The sequence below is a fragment of the Podarcis muralis genome, chromosome 1 (assembly GCF_964188315.1).
Source record: "Podarcis muralis chromosome 1, rPodMur119.hap1.1, whole genome shotgun sequence".
Lineage (NCBI taxonomy): Eukaryota > Metazoa > Chordata > Lepidosauria > Squamata > Lacertidae > Podarcis > Podarcis muralis.
The window spans coordinates 8404566-8424100 of record NC_135655.1 but is presented as its reverse complement, the minus strand read 5'-3'; the positions used below and the strand labels follow the sequence as shown (position 1 = coordinate 8424100).

The 19535-nt window shown below is 49.3% G+C and overlaps 1 protein-coding gene across 2 annotated transcripts in view; it reads right to left on the bottom strand.

The window, feature by feature from the left end:
- Positions 1-18745, bottom strand: part of DAAM1 (dishevelled associated activator of morphogenesis 1) — a 176484-nt gene extending 157739 nt beyond the window's left edge. The window contains exon 1 of one of the 2 annotated variants that reach the window (XM_028735406.2): positions 18472-18745. The gene's annotated coding sequence lies outside the window, so the exon portion shown is untranslated. The remainder of the gene's footprint in view (positions 1-18471) is intronic. The other variant, XM_028735481.2, reaches the window with a different exon arrangement.
- Between the last annotated feature and the right edge of the window lie 790 nt (positions 18746-19535).

Sequence of the window (19535 nt, the reverse complement as noted above, 5' to 3'; positions counted from 1 at the left end):
GGGGAGCCATCCAGGGGAAGGAAACTCTGATCCTAAACCTCTGCTGTCTTTGGGGGTATCTTTGGGAGAGGAAAGGGCTCAGGAAGCTACCGCAGAGGACCTTAAGGTCCATGAATAACCATAGTTTAGAGGTCCGGGCCCTAAGGAAGTCAGACTATCCTCCACCAGGGCCACGGCCTTTTCAGTGATGGCTCCGACCTGGTGGAATGCTCTATCCCATGAGACCAGGGCCGCTCAGGATTTAACCTCCTTCCGTCGAGCCTGTAAGACAGAGCTATTCTGCCTGGCCTTTAATTTGAATTCAGCCTGATCTTTTATTTCCCTTCTCTTCCCTCCCCCTCCCCTTTTATGAAGATCACCCGCTCTGAGACCCCACAGCTAATTCTCCCCTGGCCTCCTCACTGGCCCAAGTAGGACCAATTCAGCCAGCTAGCTCTGGAGATTATCAAATTGATTTTTTATTTTTGAATTTTATTGTTATTCGTGTTCAATTCTATGGAGAATTGAATTCAAGCGTCTCACTGTGCTATGCAAAGCTAAACCATGGTTTGGCTTAGCGTGTTAACCTAACCTGGGCTTGTGATGGGTTGCAAACCATAGGAGGAACCTTAGCTTGCAGAGAGCTAAACCAGCAGCCTGGACAATGTGCTAGGCCAAACGATGGCTGAGGTTCAGAGGGGCACAGCCACAAAATGTCTGGGAAGCAGACGAGCAGATGCAATCGCTTCTCCCACAGCCCACACTTTCACAACAAACCATGGTTTCCATGTCATCCAGACCAGTGAATACAAGCAAGAGAGAAGATGGGGCAGGAAAGAGAACCGTCAATATTTTAGTTTCACAAGCATTTACTAGTTAAATCCTGACATTCTCCCCCTTCTCAAGGAGCAAAGACTTGTAACTCCAAATTGCACAGATCAGGAAAAACAAGATGCACTGGGCAGGATGGGGAAGATGATTATCAAGCTTCGGAATTCCTGAGATTTTTGTTTTGCCTTCTCGTCTTCTGCATATTCAGATCTCCACCCCACAGATCCCAAAGATAAAGGGCACCCTTCAGCAGTCAGTGAAGAACTTCTAGTGGCGCATCCTTCAAAAAGCATCTACACAGCACTTTTCTGCATACAGTGAGTGCTTTAAGGACTTGTTCCATGAAATTGGTCAGAACCCTCCCAAACAGCCTAGAGAGCCACTGCCAGTCAGAGCAGACGATAATGAGCGCTGGTATAAGGCATCTTCCAATGTGCCTCTTTGTTGGGACATGGGTGGCGCTGTGGGTTAAACCACAGAGCCTAGGACTTGCCGATCAGAAGGTCGGCGGTTCGAATCCCCATGACAGGGTGAGCTCCCGTTGCTCAGTCCCTGCTCCTGCCAACCTAGCAGTTCGAAAGCATTATCAAAGTGCAAGTAGATAAATAGGTACCACTCTGGCGGGAAGGTAAACAGCATTTCCATGCGCTGCTCTGGTTCTCCAGAAGCGGCTTAGTCATGCTGGCCACATGACCCGGAAGCTGTACGCCGGCTCCCTCGGCCAATAAAGCAAGATGAGCGCCGCAACCCCAGAGTCGTCCGCGACTGGACCTAATGGTCAGGGGTTCCTTTGCTTGGTAAGCAAAACACTTTGCCTCCCTGGAAGCTAATAAGTTAGCAAAAATGCATAGAACAAGTACAAACAAGTGCTGGAAATGTAAAGAAAAAGAAGGTACCTTGCATCACATGTGGTGGCCGTGTAAGGTAATAAAAGCTTTCTGGGAGATGATATATAATGAAATGGAAAAAATGTTTAAAATAATTTTTGTTTTAAAAATGGAAGCTTTTCTATTAGGAACTATAGGTACAGAAGTTCAAACGGACCAGAAAAGTCTCTTTGTGTACGAGACAACAGCCACACGGATGCTACGAGTCCAGGGATGGAAAGAAGAAACAGTCGCTACCAGGGACCAAAGGCAAACTAAGCTGATGGACTATGCAGAAATGGCAAAGCTGACTGGAAAACTCAGGAACAAAGAGGACAAAAAAAACTTTTCAAAAGAATGAGAAAAAATTATAATCTATTTAAGAGACCATTGCAAGCAGATGAAAACATTAGCAGGATTTTAATCTCACTTGTAATGTAACAAATATTATGGGCAATATGGATTGATATAAAATACAGATTATAGAATAATGTTGTTGTTTAGTCGTTTAGTCGTGTCCGACTCTTCGTGACCCCATGGACCAGGTTACAGACGCTTCAGGTTACAGACTCCGCTAACCCAGAAATAGTACCTCAAGTTAAGAACTTTGCTTCAGGATGAGAAGAGAAATCATGCTCTGGCAGCACAGCGGCAGCGGGAGGCCCCATTAGCTAAAGTGTTACCTCAGGTTAAGAACAGTTTCAGGTTAAGAACGGACCTCCAGAACAAATTAAGTTCTTAACCCGAGGTACCACTGTAGTGTCTTGGTTTGAGAACTTTACCTTGGTCTAAGAATGGAATCCGAATGGTGGAAGGGCACCGGCGGTGGGAGGCCTCATTAGGGAAAGCGCGCCTCGGTTTAAGAATGGTTTTGGTTAAAGAACGGACTTCCGGAACGGATTAAGTTCATGAAGCGAGGTACTACTGCATTTGTAAAATCAAATAAAAAGGATTTCATAAAAAGGGAAGCTAGCTAGCAGACACAGATGCTGACATTTATTGTACGCTAGCAGGGGTTGGATTGCCATCTCTCTCGGATGTTTTAGCTGAGATTCCTGCATTGCAGGGGGCTAGATGAAATGACCCTCTGGGTCCCTCCCAACTCTACAACTCTGATTCCATGAAAAACTACCCAAACTCCATCTAGCTATGGATTAATGCACTTTCTACACGGTGGTGTTTGGCCAAAGGAAGAAGGATGGTTATGTAGCAGAGGATGTCAAACAGCAGAGACCTTAAATCATGTGATACAAGTAGGCTATAGATCACATGCCGCGAGGTTTCATAGAATCATAGAGTTGGAATAGACCACAAGGGCTATCGAGTCCAACCCCCTGCCAAGCAGGAAACACCATCAGAGCACTCCTGACATGTGGTTGTCAAGCCTCTGCTTAAAGACCTCCAAAGAAGGAGACTCCACCACACTCCTTGGCAGCAAATTCCACTGTCAAACAGCTCTTACTGTCAGGAAGTTCTTCCTAATGTTTAGGTGGAATCTTCTTTCTTGTAGTTTGGATCCATTGCTCCGTGTCCGCTTCTCTGGAGCAGCAGAAAACAACCTTTCTCCCTCCTCTATGTGACATCCTTTTATATATTTGAACATGGCTATCATATCACCCCTTAACCTCCTCTTCTCCAGGCTAAACATGCCCAGCTCCCTTAGCCGTTCCTCAGAAGGCATCGTTTCCAGGCCTTTGACCATTTTGGTTGCCCTCCTCTGGACACGTTCCAGTTTGTCAGTGTCCTTCTTGAACTGTGGTGCCCAGAACTGGACACAGTACTCCAGGTGAGGTCTGACCACAGCAGAATACAGTGGATTCGTCAGCATGATGCTAATTAACTAGGGACTAGTTAGACAGGGATATCAAGTCTTTTTGTTTTTTCACTTTCTCGGAGAGGTGGGCGGGCAGGTTGAGTCCCAAGGGGGGCTCTCAGTTCTTGCTCCAGGAAGCGCATCAGGGAGGGAGTCTGACTGGGGTTAGTACACCTGTTGAACCGTAATGCAGGTGTTCTAAGGTGAGCTCAGGTAGGGCAGAAACCTCGCTTGATCTTGATTTTCAGGGTGAATACAGTGAAAGCGTAGCCTCGCATGCTGCCTAACTTTTGGGGTTTTAAGCAGGCGGTGTTAGCAGTTATCACAGGAATATCATAGCAGACGTCACTTTTGGATCCTTTGACATCAGCTCTTCTGATTACAGCGGTACCTCGGAAGTCGAACAGAATCCTTTCCAGTAGTCTGTTCAACTTCCAAAACATTCAGAAACCAAGGCGCGGCTTCCAATTGGCTGCAGGAAGCTCCTGTAGCCAATCGGAAGCCCCGTCGGGCGTTTCAGATTCCAAAAGAATGTTTGCAAACTGGAACACTCACTTCCGGGTTTGCGGCGTTCAGGAGCCAAAACGTTCGACTACATAGGTGTTCGGGATCTAAGGTACGACTGTACTGTGAAACAGAATGCATGAAGCGTTGGAATGTTCGACCACTAACTATTTTTGCAGCACAAGGCTGAGCAAAAGGCTTGAAGCCACGTTTTGCAGATGCAAACCCACAAGCTGGAGTGAAACTGCCTTGATACAAAGCCCTTTTCATTATTAAGAACAGCAAAAGGGGTTTGATACCAGCACTGTTTACCCAGCTACAGAAGCAAACCCATGTAGATTTTCCAGCATCAACAAAGATTTTCTTTTCTTTTTTTAAGTGTCACACTTAAGTCATTCCTTTTAAAACCAGACAGAAACCACCTTCTGCTTAAATCTGGTGAGCTGTAAAACTGGCAAAATGCACTATATATATTGAGAGAGAGAGAGAGGGTGGGTTATAGGTATCAAGGCAGAAACCCAGAAGCATTGCAAAAACCCTAATTTGTGAAAGGTGCTGCATATAATCCACCCCTGGGCTTGCTGAAACTAAGAAACCTTTTGCTCTCTTTCTTCTCCCAGAAGGGAGGAGGAACAATCAGCAGGACTTTTGTAGCCAGCGAGATTTTTAGGATGTTTATGCATTTCTTACTGTGTTTGTTCCCAGCCTTCTTATACATAAAGATAAGGCTCCACAGCTACTTTTAAGACATTCCCAAGGTCAGAACAGAATGCCAATTTGCTAGATTCCACAGCCTGCTTACTTACTTTCCTAGTGAGGCTCTATACAGTATTCCCGCAGTTTTGCACTACCAGCGACTTAGCGAAACCACTTTGATGAAATTATATTTTTAAAAAGGTAAAGGACCCCTGACAGTTCTGTCCAGTCGCAGACGACTCTGGGGTCATCTCGCTTTACAGGCCAAGGGAGCTGGCGTTTGTCCGCAGACAGTTTTCCCGGGTCATGTGGCCAGCAGGACTAAGCCGCTTCTGGCGCAATGGAACACCAAAATCAGAGTAGCGCACGGAAAAGATGTATACCTTCCCGCCTATTTATCTACTTGCACGGGTGTGCTTTTGAAGTGCTAGGTTGACAGGAGCTGGGACCGAGCAACGGGAGCTCACCCCTTCGTGGGGATTCAACCCGCCAACCTTCTGATCGGCAACCCCAAGAGGCTCAGTGGTTTAGACCACAGCACCACCCGCATCCCTGAAATTATATAACCCCGGTACAAATGGATTAAATTAGTACCCAATTGCTGGGTGAGAAAGAGCTACAGGTGTCTTGTTTTAGGGTCCAGTGCTCTGGAATTTTCATTGCAGACTCATCTAAAAAAATAATAATCCACAACTTCAGTCCAGATGTGCCCCAAGTGCACCTCTATAGAGATGGAGGTGGGTTAGATCTCCACGTCAAAAGCTGTCAAGCTAGCAGTCATAAATGAGCCCATTCCGTCAAGCAGTGTTTGAAATCCCCCCAGGTACCAGGCGCATTTTGCGAATGGCGTGGGTCCCGTTCCAACCACATGGAGATCTCTAGATGCCACGTTGGAGATTGACCCCTCCAGCTTTCTTAACCTTAACCTTAACCCTAATCCTAAACAGAATATCTTATTTACTGCATTTAAAGGCAAAGGGTAAAGGGACCCCTGACCATTAGGTCCAGTCGTGGCCGACTCTGGGGCTGCAGCACTCATCTCGCTTTATTGGCCGAGGGAGCCGGCGTACAGCTTCCGGGTCATGTGGCCAGCATGACTAAGCCGCTTCTGGCGAACCAGAGCAGTGCACGGAAACGCCGTTTACCTTCCCGCCAGAGAATTTATCTACTTGCACTTTGAGGTGCTTTCGAACTGCTAGGTTGGCAAGAGCAGGGACCGAGCAACGGGAGCTCACCCCGTCACGGGGATTCGAACCGGTGACCTTCTGATCAGCAAGTCCTAGGCTCTGTGGTTTAACCCACAAGCGCCAAATCGCGCCGTGCACCTGTGTAGATACGGCGCTTCAAGTTGCGCCATTTTCAGGTTGCGAATGGGCCTCCGCAATGGATCCCGTTCGAAACCAGAGGTACCACTGTAATGTCATCTCAGGGTTTGTTTTTTTAAAATCAAGTTTCTAGGCCATAAGGAATTGTTTTTCCACCTCTTCCCAAAATGCAGTGGACAATGCCTGGCGAAAGCTCAAGAGTCAGGGCTCTGAATCTATGCAGATTTCTAGGCAAGAGGGAGAGGGATCTGAAAGTACCAGCCTAGCCCTTTCCTTGCAGGAGCAAATGTTTCAGCAGTTTTTAAACCTGGAAGTCTGGTGCAGGAAGAAGGGGAGAGAAAAGGATTGTCCAGGGACTCTGTCCAGAGCCTAGGAACTGCTAACAGCTCCAGGAAAGGCCGGCACTTACAGGAACCCAGACAGAAGGATACAGCAGGTGAGCCACCTTGGCTGACCGCCCTTCAGCAAATCTCTTTCACACCTCCAGGAGCTGTAGCAGGAAAAACCACTTGGCAGATGGGGGGAGAAGGGGGGGGAGAGAAAGTGACAGGCTGAGGGGGAAGCCAGGAAAACATAAACATAACCTACTTAAGAAATGCAAAGTAGGTTTCTGGGACCAAAACAGCACAAGCACAACGCTACGCAATCGTCTGCTACGCTAGCAGAGAACAAGGGTTTCCTGGAAACGGGAGACACAAAGGCTGCTCCAGCCACATGCTGCTGGGGACACGCTGCAGTCGTACACTCCTAGAACCGTAGAATTGGAAGGGACCCCCAAAGGTTGTCTAGTCCAACCCCCTGCCATGCACTCAGCCTAGATCATGGGTAGGCAAACTAAGGCCCGGGGGCCGGATGCGACCCAATCGCCTTCTCAATCCAGCCCACGGACAGTCCTGGAATCAGCATGTTTTTACATGAGTAGAATTTATTTAAAATGCATCTCTGGGTTATTTGTGGGGCATAGTAATCCGTTCAATTCCCCCCCCCCCCCGAAATATAGTCCGGCCCACCACATGGTCTGAGGGATGGTGACCCACGGCTGGAAAGGTTTCCTGAGCCCTGACTTAGATGGATGAGTTTCTGGGTCATTATTGATAGTCAGGATGAAGGCAACTCACAATTCCCTAAAAGCCAGGACCTCTGTAGCCTTTGAACCGGCTCCTACTGCCACCCCTAACTGAAACTGTGTGCCTCTTACACGAGAGGTCCAGAAGGCAGCAACACAAGGACGGGCCTTTTCTGCAGTGCCTCCCCATTTGTGGGGACCGCCTCTCCTGGTATGTCCCACGGAGGACCTTACGGTCTTCAAACAAAAACATCTTGGCGGTCCCAGGCCACAGGGAGGTTAGGCTGGCCTCAACCAGAGCCAGGTCTTTTTCGGCCGTGGCCCCGATCTGGTGGAACGCTCTATCACCAGAGACTAGGGCCCTGCGGGACTTGACATCTTTCTGCAGGGCCTGCAAGACAGAGCTGTTCCACCAGGCCTTTGGCCAAGGCACAGTCTGACCCCCTCTTTTTGTAATCCTCATAGAACTCTAGCCCAATGGTTGCCATTAATTTGACTGTGAATTGATTTTGGAATGAATTGATTTTAGAATGTATTTCAATTAATTGATTGTGATTTTATGTAAACTGTGTTATTTTCACTGTTGTTAGCCGCTCTGAGCCCGGCTTCAGCTGGGGAGGGCAGGATATAAATAAATTATTATTATTATTATTCTACACCTTTTGGCCTCTTTAACAAGGCCTTTGACATCCAATGCACATTTAAAATGTGTTGGGGAGGGGGGATTATTGATTTGCTTTTGTTTTGGTTTTTATTATGTATTTCGTGTTTTTATATTGTGATTTTACGTTGCAGCCACCCTGAGACCTGCAGGTTTGGGTGGTATGCAAATAAATAATGATAACGGTAACAATAATTTTCAATCCAAAACAAACACAGAAATGTGGAGAACTGAATTTACAACTGGCAAGATGAGAAACCAAGAGAGTGAAGATGGACAAATCCATTCATCTCTACTCTGAATACCAGTTTCTACAATTCCCAAGTGGGGAGGGTGCAGTTGTGCTTAGGGGTCCTGCTGGAGGGTTTGCTAAAGACGTGGGGCAGTGAGAACAAGTTGCTGGACTGATCCATCAGGGCAGCTCTTATGTTCACATCTATTAAAAGGTAAAGGGACCCCCGACCGTTAGGTCCAGTCGCGGACACCTCTGGGGTTGCGGCACTCATCTCGCTCTATAGGCCAAGGGAGCTGGCGTACAGCTTCCCGGTCATGTGGCCAGCATGACTAAGCCGCCTCTGGCGAATAAGGGCAGTGCATGGAAATGCCGTTCACCTTCCCGCCGGAGTGCTACCTATTTATCTACTTGCACTTTGATGTGCTTTTGAACTCCTAGGTTGACAGAAGCTGGGACCGAACAACGGGAGCTCACCCCGTCGCGGGGATTCGAACCGCCGACCTTCTGATTAGCCAGCCCTAGGCTCTGTGATTTAGACCACAGTGCCACCCACATCCCATTTCACATCTATTAGATATTATTTATTTTAATGAATTAATTGCCACAGAGTGTTAGCCAGCATTGTGTTTTTCAGGAGCATGTGATGTCCGCAAGCATTCTTCCCCCAAAATAGGATACAGTCATACCTCGGGTTACAGACGCTTCAGGTTGCGTTTTTTTGGGTTGCGGACTGCCAAAACCCAGAAGTACCGGAATGGGTTACTTTCGGGTTTCGGCGGTCGCGCATGCGCAGAAGCGCTAAACCGCGCTTTGCGCATGCACAGAAGCACCGAATCGCAACCCGCACGTGTACAGACATGCAGACACAGGTTGCGAATGTGCATCCCGCACGGATCACGTTCGCAACCCGAGCATCCACTGTATTTCCCTGTGGACACATCTGTTTCCATACCATCTTCCAGTCCTACATTTTGCAAGTTGTATGTCTCTGTACGCAAGTGCCGTTCTCTCTCTCTCTCTCAGACGCACACACATACACACAAAACAAGGCCAGTTTGGGATCCAGGTTTGCTTTCACTTCTGTGATAAGCCGTGGCATTGAAGAGTTATTTTTAGTCCCTGCAGAACTGATTAAGTCGCTGCTTGAAAGGCCCACCCCGTTCCCAGCTGAGCTTCTCCCGCTATCAAAAAAAGAAAGGTTGCCACATTTTCAGAAAGGCGGGAGGCAGAGGCAGCAATAACTCCCGTGAACAGACCGTAAATACAAGCTACTTCAAGGAGAACACTGTGTGTCGTTTCAAAGGCAGCCTCCGATCTTGGAAGCCCACTGCATTTTTTAAAATAGCAATAAAGACTCGGGAGCATCGCTTGTAAAATAACTGAGTAACTACACACCTGCAAGTGTTGGTCCTCACCCAACAAGGTGTTGTGCACATGTCAAGTTTCCTTTATCCCACCCTGCCAACACATGGTCGGACCAGTTCTGGGCTGCTGCATGCTTAGCTCAGCTACTTGGGGGAACAAGAAGATGACAAATTCTGAGAAGCTACAGGAACAGCAGTATAGGAGAGCATACTCTGATCCAGAGCATGGAAACACATGGAAACACGGCCTCGGTCCAGTATACCTGAAGGAGCGTCTCCACCCCCATCGTTCTGCCCAGACACTGAGGTCCAGCGCCGAGGGCCTACTGGTGGTTCCCTCACTGTGAGGTTACAGGGAACCAGGCAGAGGGCCTTCTCAGTAGTGGCACCCGCCCTGTGGAACGCCCTCCCACCAGATATCAAAGAGAAGAACTACCAGAGTTTTAGAAGACATCTGAAGGCAGCCCTGTTTAGGGAAGCTTTTATTGTTTAACAGAAGAAGAAGAAGAAGAAGAAGAAGAAGAAGAAGAAGAAGAAGAAGAAGAAGAAGAGTTTAGATTAGATATCCTGCTTTGTCACTACCCTAAAGAGTCTCAAAGCGGCTAACAATCTCCTTTCCCTTCCTCCCCCACAACAAACACTCTGAGATGAGTGAGGCTGAGAGACTTCATCAGAGAAGTGTGACTAGCCCAAGATCACCCAGCAGCTGCATGTGGAGGAGCAGTGAAGAGAACCCGGTTCACCAGATTACGAGTCCACCGCTCTTAACCACTATACCACACTACACCACACACAAAATACAGACCATTGTATTTTAATATTTTGGTGGAAGCCGCCCAGAGTGGCTGGGGAAACCCAGCCAGATGGGTGGGGTGTAAATAATAAATAATAATAATAATAATAATAATAATAATTATTATTATTCAATTTATATACTGTCCTATATCCAATGATCCCAGGGCAGGTCACAACATTAAGAACATATTTTATGGAGCATAATAATAAAAACATAATTCAGTCGTACCTTGGTTCTCAAACACCTTGGTACTCGGACGTTTGGGCTCCTGAACGCCAAAAACCCAAAAGAAAGTGTTCCGGTTTTCAAACATTTTTCGGAAACCGAATGTCTGACACAGCTTCCACATGAGTGCAGGAAGCTCCTGCAGCCAATCGGAAGCCGTGCCTTGGTTTTCGAACGTTTTGGAAGTCAAACGGACTTCTATAACAAATTACATTTGAGAACCAAGGTACAACTGTACAGAGCATGATAATAGACAGAGTCAACCGGGGTAGTGAGCCAGTGTAGTGGTTAGAGTGTCGGACTAGGAACTGAGAGAAACCAGGGTTCAAATCCCCACTTGGCCATGAAATTCGCTGGGTTACCTAGGTCCAGACACTACCTCTCAGCCTAACCCACCTCACAGGGTTGTTGTGGGGATGAAATGAGGCAGAAGAGAACCATAGATGCCACCTTGATCTCCCTGGAGAAAGAGAAGCTCTAGTTTCATCTCCATCTTGCTGAGTTCAAGAAGAGCAACACTGAGGCTGTGAAATCCGACAACCAGCTCCACTCCTCTGGACTGCTTCGAAGGAAGAAGGCAGACAGGCAGGTGCAGGGGGGTTGAAGGCAGACTAAGGTGCTTCTCAAACTTGGGTCCCTAACTATTGTTGGACTACAACTCCCATCATCCCTGACCATTGGTCCTGCTAGCTAGGGATGATGGGAGTTGGAGTCCAACAACACCTGGAGACCCAAGTTCAAGAAATCCTGCCTTAACTTACCAGACACAGTTGGGTCTCTCCTCTTTTTGCTAGGTTAACTCAGACTCCTCCCCAAGGCTGCCTGCAATCTCACAGGATATTTTAATACAGAATTGCAGAGTTGGAAGGAACCCCAAGATTCATCTAGTGGGGTCCGCAAGCTTTTTCAGCAGGGGGCCAGTCCACTGCCCCTCAGACCTGGGGGGGGGGACTATATTGGGGTGGGGATGAATGAATACCTATGCCCCACAAATAACCCAGAGATGCATTTTAAATAAAGGGACACATTCTACTCATGTAAAAACACACGATTCCCGGACCATCTATGGGCCGGATTTAGAAGGCGATTGGGCCGGATCTGGCCCCCAGGCCTTAGGTTGCCTACCTCTGATCTAGTCCAACCCCCTGCAATGCAAGAATCTCCGTCTGTAAGCCTTTAGGATTCAGGCTTCCTCTTCAAATGCCAATTATACAGCCCTTCAATTGGCCATGGGGGGGCATCTATTCCTAGGGGACAGGGATGGGGCATGTTGCCTTCTTGCTACCTGTATGCTTCCCATAAAAATCTGGCTAGCCCCTGCTAAAAAGAGAACAATGTGCAAAAGCAAGCCTTGGATCTGATCCAGGAGGATGTGGAATTTGAACATGGCAACAGAATGTGCTCAATGTCCCCCACCTGTACCCAAACAGCTTGGAAGCAGTCCTAGCTTAGCAGCGACCCAAGCGAGCGTTTCTTGAGGGAGCAAATGCTAACTCTGCGGATTTGCAACAAGCTCTGTAATCAATAATAAACCACCCTGGATTTCTTGCAAAAGCCCAATCTCCACCCCTGCCTAGAGCTATGCAGTCTCTCTTTACACAGATGGCAGAATTAGCAATCAAGCCACCAGCAAACAGAGAAAGAAAGTGGGGGAAGCTCTGCCTCCTGATCTCTGTTTAACACAAAGCCGGGGAAGCAACCAGCTCAACGGGGCAAGCAGAGATCGCCCAAGATGCTGCGAAGGAATGCGCGGAAAAGGCGGTTTTGCAAAGATGTCGGCAACCCCAACTTTTGGGAAGACAGGCTTAAAGGACAGTGACTGGCTGGCAGGGTGCCCAGGGCCTTTTGGCCATGCTGGAAGACTGTGGGCACAATCGTTCTATCACCGACAGTGCCACCTATATACACGGCGTGTCGGAGCAATATGAGAACAGGTCCCTGCCTGCAAGGAGCTTGCAACTGGCCTATATTTCGACAGAAGGAGAAAAGGATGACGCCGTTTAGACAGGGCGAAGTGGGGATTTGAACCCTGATCTCCCAGGTTCTAGTCCAACACCAGCATGGTGTAGTGGTTAAGAGCGGTGGACTTATAATCTGGTGAACCGGGTTCGCTTCCCCGCTCCTCCACATCCAGCGGCTGGGTGACCTTGGGCTAGTCACACTTCTTTGAAGTCTCTCAGCCCCACTCACCTCACAGAGTGTTTGTTGTGGGGGAGGAAGGGAAAGGAGAATGTTAGCCGCTTTGAGACTCCTGAAGGGGAGTGAAAGGCGGGATATCAAGTCCAAACATTTCTTCTTCTTCCTCCTCTTCTTACCCAGGGGTCAGTAACCTGCGGCCCATGGACCAGAAGTGGCCCGCAGGGGTTGTTTAAAAGGCCCACAAGCCGCCCCCAAACTGAGGCACCCACTCAGTGAGTCCCCGCGCGCTGCGCTAAACTGGTGCAGCACGGAGCGGGGACTCGCTTCCACGGCGCCTGGAATCGCGTCTGCGCAGATGCGATCTGGCCCATGGAGCGATCTCCGTGGGAGTGAACCAGCCCAGGCGAGGTAAACCTTGCCGACTCCTGTTCTAACCATTACACCACAATGGCTTCTTATAGTACTTCTGCTATGGGGCAGCACTATAAATTGAGTAGACAAATAAATATGGGGAAAGCGCTTAGTGAAGGATCTGAAATATTCTCCTTGAAGCGTGAATTTTATTCTGGATTGTTTTATGTGACGTAAATGAGGAGAGGGAGACCCATATACACCACCTTGAGGAGGAAAAGGTGGGATATGAATGCAATTAATAAAAATAAATTCCCATCATCCTCCCACTTACAACTCCCATCATGCTCTTTCTGTCCCCCTAATGTCAAAAAGAAGTCCATGCTGACAATTGAATGTGGTACATCTCAGTGCAAATGTCACTCCCTGCAAAATCCTTCCAGTAGAAAATTTAAGGTCTATTGTTTGACCGCTGCAGAAACTTGGGACTTATTCCCCCGTGCCATACGGCCTGTTGTCGAGATGTTGTTTCAAGCCTGTCAGTTCCCGCTAACATCAATGTTGCCTCAGCCCCTTGGCCTGAACATGGACTGAGCGTCAATTCAGCTACATCAAAATTGGCAACACATCAGCCGAGTGAGAATATCTACTGTCCAGCCTGGAGCTGCATCAAGTAGCGCAATGGTCTCAACAGCCCAAGTTCAACTCCCTGCCTGTCTTTGAACTCAACAGGAGACTGGGCTGAGCCGCCAATCCTGGACTCCGGTTCCCTACATAAAAAGGCAGGGAATCGTCATCATGTCATTCACAGGGTTACTGGACTCGAAAGAGATAAGGATTATAAACGCACGTTGCTCACTTGAAGCTTCCGAGATAAGGATGCTCTTGACTGTTGGCCAACATCTTGTGCAAATGACACAGCCACATGTCCATTTCACATCCAGGTATGTACATGCATACAAATATTGTCGGCCATATATGTTGGAATCAGACGCTTGGGGAGGGAGGAGACTCTGCCACTCTCTCAAGCTGGCCATTGAGTCGGTCAGATTTTAAGGACGACCCCTCCTAGGCCTTGCAAGCTCTCCATGATCCTGAAAGAAACGTTCTTCTGAAATGCACAGAGCTACGACACAAAGGTCTACCAGTCAGCATCAGAGACTGTTCTCCTTTTTCCTTTGCTTGGGCTTGGGCCCCATCTGCACTATGTATTTAAAGCAATATCATAGCACTTTAGACGGTCGTGGGTTTCCCCCAGAGAATCCTGATAACTGAAGTTTGTTAAGGGAGCTGAGAGTTGTTAAGGAAACCCTTATTCCCCTTACAGAACAGCAATGCCCAGAGTCCCCTATGGAAATTGTAGCTCTGCAAGGGAAGTATAGGGGTCTCCTAAGAACCCTGGGCTCACTGGAAGGACAGATCCTGAAGCTGAGGCTCCAATACTTTGCCCACCTCATGAGAAGAGAAGACTCCCTGGAAAAGACCCTGATGCTGGGAAAGATGGAGGGCACAAGGAGCAGGGGATGACAGAGGACGAGATGGTTGGACAGTGTTCTCGAAGCTACCAGCATGAGTTTGACCAAACTGTGGGAGGCAGTGGAAGACAGGAGTGCCTGGCGTGCTCTGGTCCAGGGGGTCACGAAGAGTCAGACACGACTAAACGACTAAACCACAACAAGAACACTGCCCCCCCCTTAACAAACCACATCTCCCAGATTCGTTGAGGGAAACTATGACTTACACAGAGTGTCTGTGCTATGAAAATCAGTCTGTCTTGGCCAGCCTTGTCTACTGTCACTGGCAGAGGACATCCAAGGCCCCAGGCAGAGGTTTCTTCCTCCTCTGCCTTCTACACTTGCTCTGCTGCTGAACTATGACCACACCTTACGCCGAGTATAAAAAGAAGACTTTGCATTTGTATATATTTACATAGATCCTGCTGAGAAAATGAAATTACAGAGGAAGTTTTAGCGCCGGGGGACATTTGGATATAATGAAGAGCTCGGAGCAAGATTCTTATAGTACATCGCTGCAGAACAGAAACCCAGGACAATCCCAGAGGATGGTATGAAGGCAAATGAGGGCACCACCAACTAAGATAAGCAGAGGGCCACATCTGGCCAGTGGCTGGGTGGGAGAGCTACACATAACCAGTGTTTGAAATTAGCGAGGCGCATTTTGCACCTGGCTATCGGCCACTTGCGACCAAGTGAAGATTTCTGGGTGCCAAGATGGTGCCTGACATCTCCACCATCTGGGGTTCATTGGGTCTGGACTGCTTTCTCACACTAATACCCCATCCTGTAGAATTCTATCAGTTATGTTTCATCTGCACCATCAGAATAAATTTCAGGAACCAAAATGCCTGTTTTTCTGTGCAGCCTGAGCAGGAGCAGTGAACAATGTTCTAGTTAATCGCTGTTGCTTGTCTTCACTTCCCCCCACCCAACTGCCCTGCTCCCAGTTGTGAAAAATATTCTTACGCTATGAATGGTCCGTGTCAACATGAAGAAAAAGAGGCAGGAATTGGCCAAATATATTTGTGGACTGTCCCTGGGTCAAGTGACTTTCCTTCTTAAAGTTCTCAAAGCTCAAACTAGCTCAAGGTAGTCATCTGAACTAGCCAGATGTTTAACTGAGAAGCAATCACAGTCAGTTCATCATTTGAAAAAGAAGACTTTGGAGGAGTCTTGCTCCAAAATGGCAACTAGACATTCTGCTTTGGCGACTGCAGCCTTGGTTTAAGGCGCCATTTGGCGCCTAGCTTATATTCCTGAGTTTCTAACACTGCACAAAACACACTGCCCTGGATTCCATGATGGGAAGCAAGGCGAGCTATTGACTCATGTAAGAAAACGTAAGCAACGAAGCTATTTCACAACGCCCTCTCTGCAAGAGTTTCTTCCGACAGCCTCGGCCTCCACCCAGGCTTTGCAAGGCTCCCCACATCGCAGAGCTTGCGCAAGAAGAACAAAGCTGAACCGTCTTGCAACAAGTGCCAGTGAGCAGCAACAGTGTCACCGTGGAGTGGAGTCAGCGAGGAGGAGGAGGAGAGGGAAACACCCCATGGGATTAAGAGTGTGCGATGCCTGCCTACGCATCTGCACGGAGACAGCTCTGGAAAATGAGTAGGCACTCAAGGCTGTTCCACAAACATAACAGGGGAACCCACCCACACCCGTTGCTAATAAAGCAGCTTTCCTTGTTCACAGCGTGTTGTACAACACACGCCCAAACCACCCATATTCCCTGCTTTAATATAGGGACAGAGCAAGGAGAGAGAGAGAGCAAAATGGGCTTCTCAGTTGCGCTGTCGCCATGAAATAAAATAAAGCTATGAAACGGCTACAGGCAGACACTCATTTTTCTTTTGACCATAAAATGAAGCACAGCCGTCACAAGACTCAAGACCGCAGACACTCATCTGAATTCTGTCTTTTGAGAGATTATTTTTTTGTGTGGGGGAGACCACACCCTCCCAGTTACCAGGCAAAGGGGTGGAGAAGACACCAGATCTACTGGGGAGGGGGCTCTGTGCGTGAAAAATCGCAACGATTCCAACTGCAAGAGTAACCATAGCAACCAGATTTCCAATGCCCCCTCCCCTCTCTTTCTCTCTCTCCTGTTGCAGACACTTTCTCCTTCAAAAATCCTCAACTCGGATGAGGTTTTGTTACCGCTGGGGGGGGGGGGGGGGAGAGACACAGCATGCAGCGCACATAGGAGAAAACGGAACTGAAATTCAACAGATACATCTATATGCACACAGGCAATTCCTGCCTCACCTAGTTGGCCACTAGGTTTTCTGATGGCCTGCCGCCCAAGCAATTGTGCAACTGAATCTGGGGAGCAGGGAAAGACCACCCAGATCCCTCAGTGGGTATGTTAAAGGTGCACCTAGTTATAATAAGGCGAAGAGCGGCGCAAGCCTCATCTCCCTAAATCCTTTGGGGGAGAGAGAAGGGAAGGAAGATAGAGAGACCAGGTGGCAGGAACAGCCAACAGCAGTTTCTGCATCTTCCACAGGGGGAGGGGAAAAAAACCCTGATTAGCCCATCTTTCCCCCTGGAGAAAATAGGTTTAAATAGCTGATTATCTGGAACCCTGGCTGCTCTTTATCGAAACACAGGGAGGGCACAGATCGAGACATGTCCAGCTCCTGCCCTGAAAATGTGAAGCAACAGTATTTTTCAAAAAGGAAGAGTGCATCTGTGCATGCGTAAACATGGAAGTCTCAAAAAAAATTTCTCAATGGCATTCCAAACTCATATTTCTGAAAAGGCAGCACTGGCTCCGCCTTGCAACTTTTGTCTCCTAGACATCCAATTCCTTCATCGTTAAGGATTCCAATTCCTTAGACACCGGGTATTAGCATTTCAGTATTAGCGTAGTCATTAATATTAGCTGGCAGGCTTCCCATGGGGGCATCCAGCTGGTCAATATGAGGGCAGGATACTGGGCGAGATGGGCCACTGGCCTGATCCGGCGGTGGGGGGGGGCTATTATGTTCTTAAAGGGACTAAGAAACATCAGAGGGGGGAGGGAGCAGCTGTCCAGGAGGCGTTCTTGCTTTTATTTTCTTTATTTTCTTTTTTGCAACCCCTTCTGCAAGTGTGCAGCTCAACTCTTTAGGAAAGGTAATTGGGAAGGAGAGAAAACGGGGGAAAGGTGTTGTGATCCCGAGGTGACAACACGCGTGCAGACACACGCTCACATACTGCGGTATTGCTAAAACCAGTGGAGACATCCACGCCTCCTTTCCCCCTGGATGGAGAAAAGCCACCCCAAGAAATCCGCAGGAATCAAAACTCTCCTCCCCAACCCGCCCCCCTTCCAGGCACCTTTGAACCCGAGGGGTGGGGTAGGGGTGCGGTGAGAGCACATTTTAACATACCCCTCCCAAAAAAAGAGACAGAGAGTGAGAGAACTCGTGGAGGAGGTTTCCTACTCGACCTCTCCCTCTCTCCAACCGACACCCCACCCCACCCCGGCCGGTCCCATTGAAAGGAAAAGAAAGCCGCAGCCGAAAAGAAAGGGAGCAGCGAAGCCTCTCTCCACCCGCCCTCTCCGCATCTGCCCCTTTTGTTAGCCAAAAAAACCACACACAGGCACAAAAACACGTACACACACACAGGCTCGCTCCTCCCGGCGCAAACTGCAGCGGGGAAGCCGCACAAACCCAGGGCGCCCCCTTCCCGGCCGCCGCCCCCCAGCTGTTCCCAGAGATGCAGAGCCTCCAGCGCCCGGAGAGATCTCCCCCTCCCAAGGAAAGGCTGGGAGTTTAAAGTTTGGCTGGTTTTGTTCCCAGCCCGTGCCGCCCCCTTGGCAGGCTTGGGCGCTTCCCTTTCCCACCCCACCCGCCCCCTGTTCGCCCGAGCGGACACCGCATCCCCATGCCGCCACCCCCCAAAATAGTCCGTTTCCTTCGGGGTCCTTCTCCCCTGAGGAAAAGGGAGAAGGAAAGCGCTGCTCCGGAGCTCACCTTCCCCACCAGCGCTTCCCCCTCCCCGGAAGGTAGCGCCGCTTCCTCCGGCCCCGTGCGTAAAAACGCAGAGCCCGGCCCGGCTCTCCAAGCGAGCGGCGCGTCCGATGAATGGCGAGAGGCGCAGGAGAGGCTTACCTGGCGCTCGCTCCATCCCGGAGGAGGCGAAGCCCGCTCCGGCTGCTTCTGATCCTTCTGTCCCCGGCTGCTTACAAAAGGAGCCCGGGAACCAGGCTCGATCTCGCTTCCTCCTCCTCCTCCTCCTGCCGCCGCCACCAGCAACGGCAGCAGCGCCTGCCTCCCCTCGCCTTACCAGCCCGCAGGTGACATCATCCCCTTTTGGCCCGATAGGATACAATGCGAGTCTCCGGCTGTGCGTAAAGGGAGGCTCGCGCGGAGCAAGCCGCTCCTACCAACCCGCCCGCCCCCCCGCGCGCTCCCGCCTGCCTGCCGCCCCGCGCGCCGCCGGGAGATGGAGTCCGAGGACGGGATCCTTGGGCACGCGCGGCGTTCCGAGAAGGACTACGTTTCCCAGGAAGCACGGCGCGGTCTCCCTCCCTCCCTCCCTCTCCACCAAACACCAGCTGCTGCTGCTGCTGTAGCTTGGCTGACTTTTTCCCCAAAAACCAAGACGGGGAGTGTCGTTTCGGTCAGCAAAGGAGGCGATTTGACACCAAACTGGGAGGGGTTGTCAGTGTCACGGAAGACAGGATCAGGAACCCAGATGACCCGAACAGCTTGGAGACCTGGGTCCAAGCTAACAAAATGAATTTCGGACCACAACTGGAATACTGTGTCCAACAGGGCTTCTTCTTTTCTAGAAAAGGGGATGCCGGAACTTGTTGACCTTTTATTAGGGGGAGCACTCAATCAGAGTTGTTTAGATTTTTTTAGCTGCAGGGGGGAAATAAAAACTTTGGCCACTGACCAAACTTTGGCCACTGTGCCGCCCCACAGCTGCAATCGCCCTGCTGCCCCCACCTCCACTGCGCAGCCCCAAGCGCCCTGCTGCTCAAAGGGGACGGCACCACAACACCCCCCCAGCCATGCTGGGTGGCTTCCAGCAAAATATTAAAAAGTAATAAAATGTCAGACATTAAAAACTTCCCTGAACAGGGCTGCCTTCATATGATTTCTAAGTGTTACGTAATTCTTGATGTCCCTGACATTTGAAAGGAGGGAATTCCACAAGGCGGGTGCCA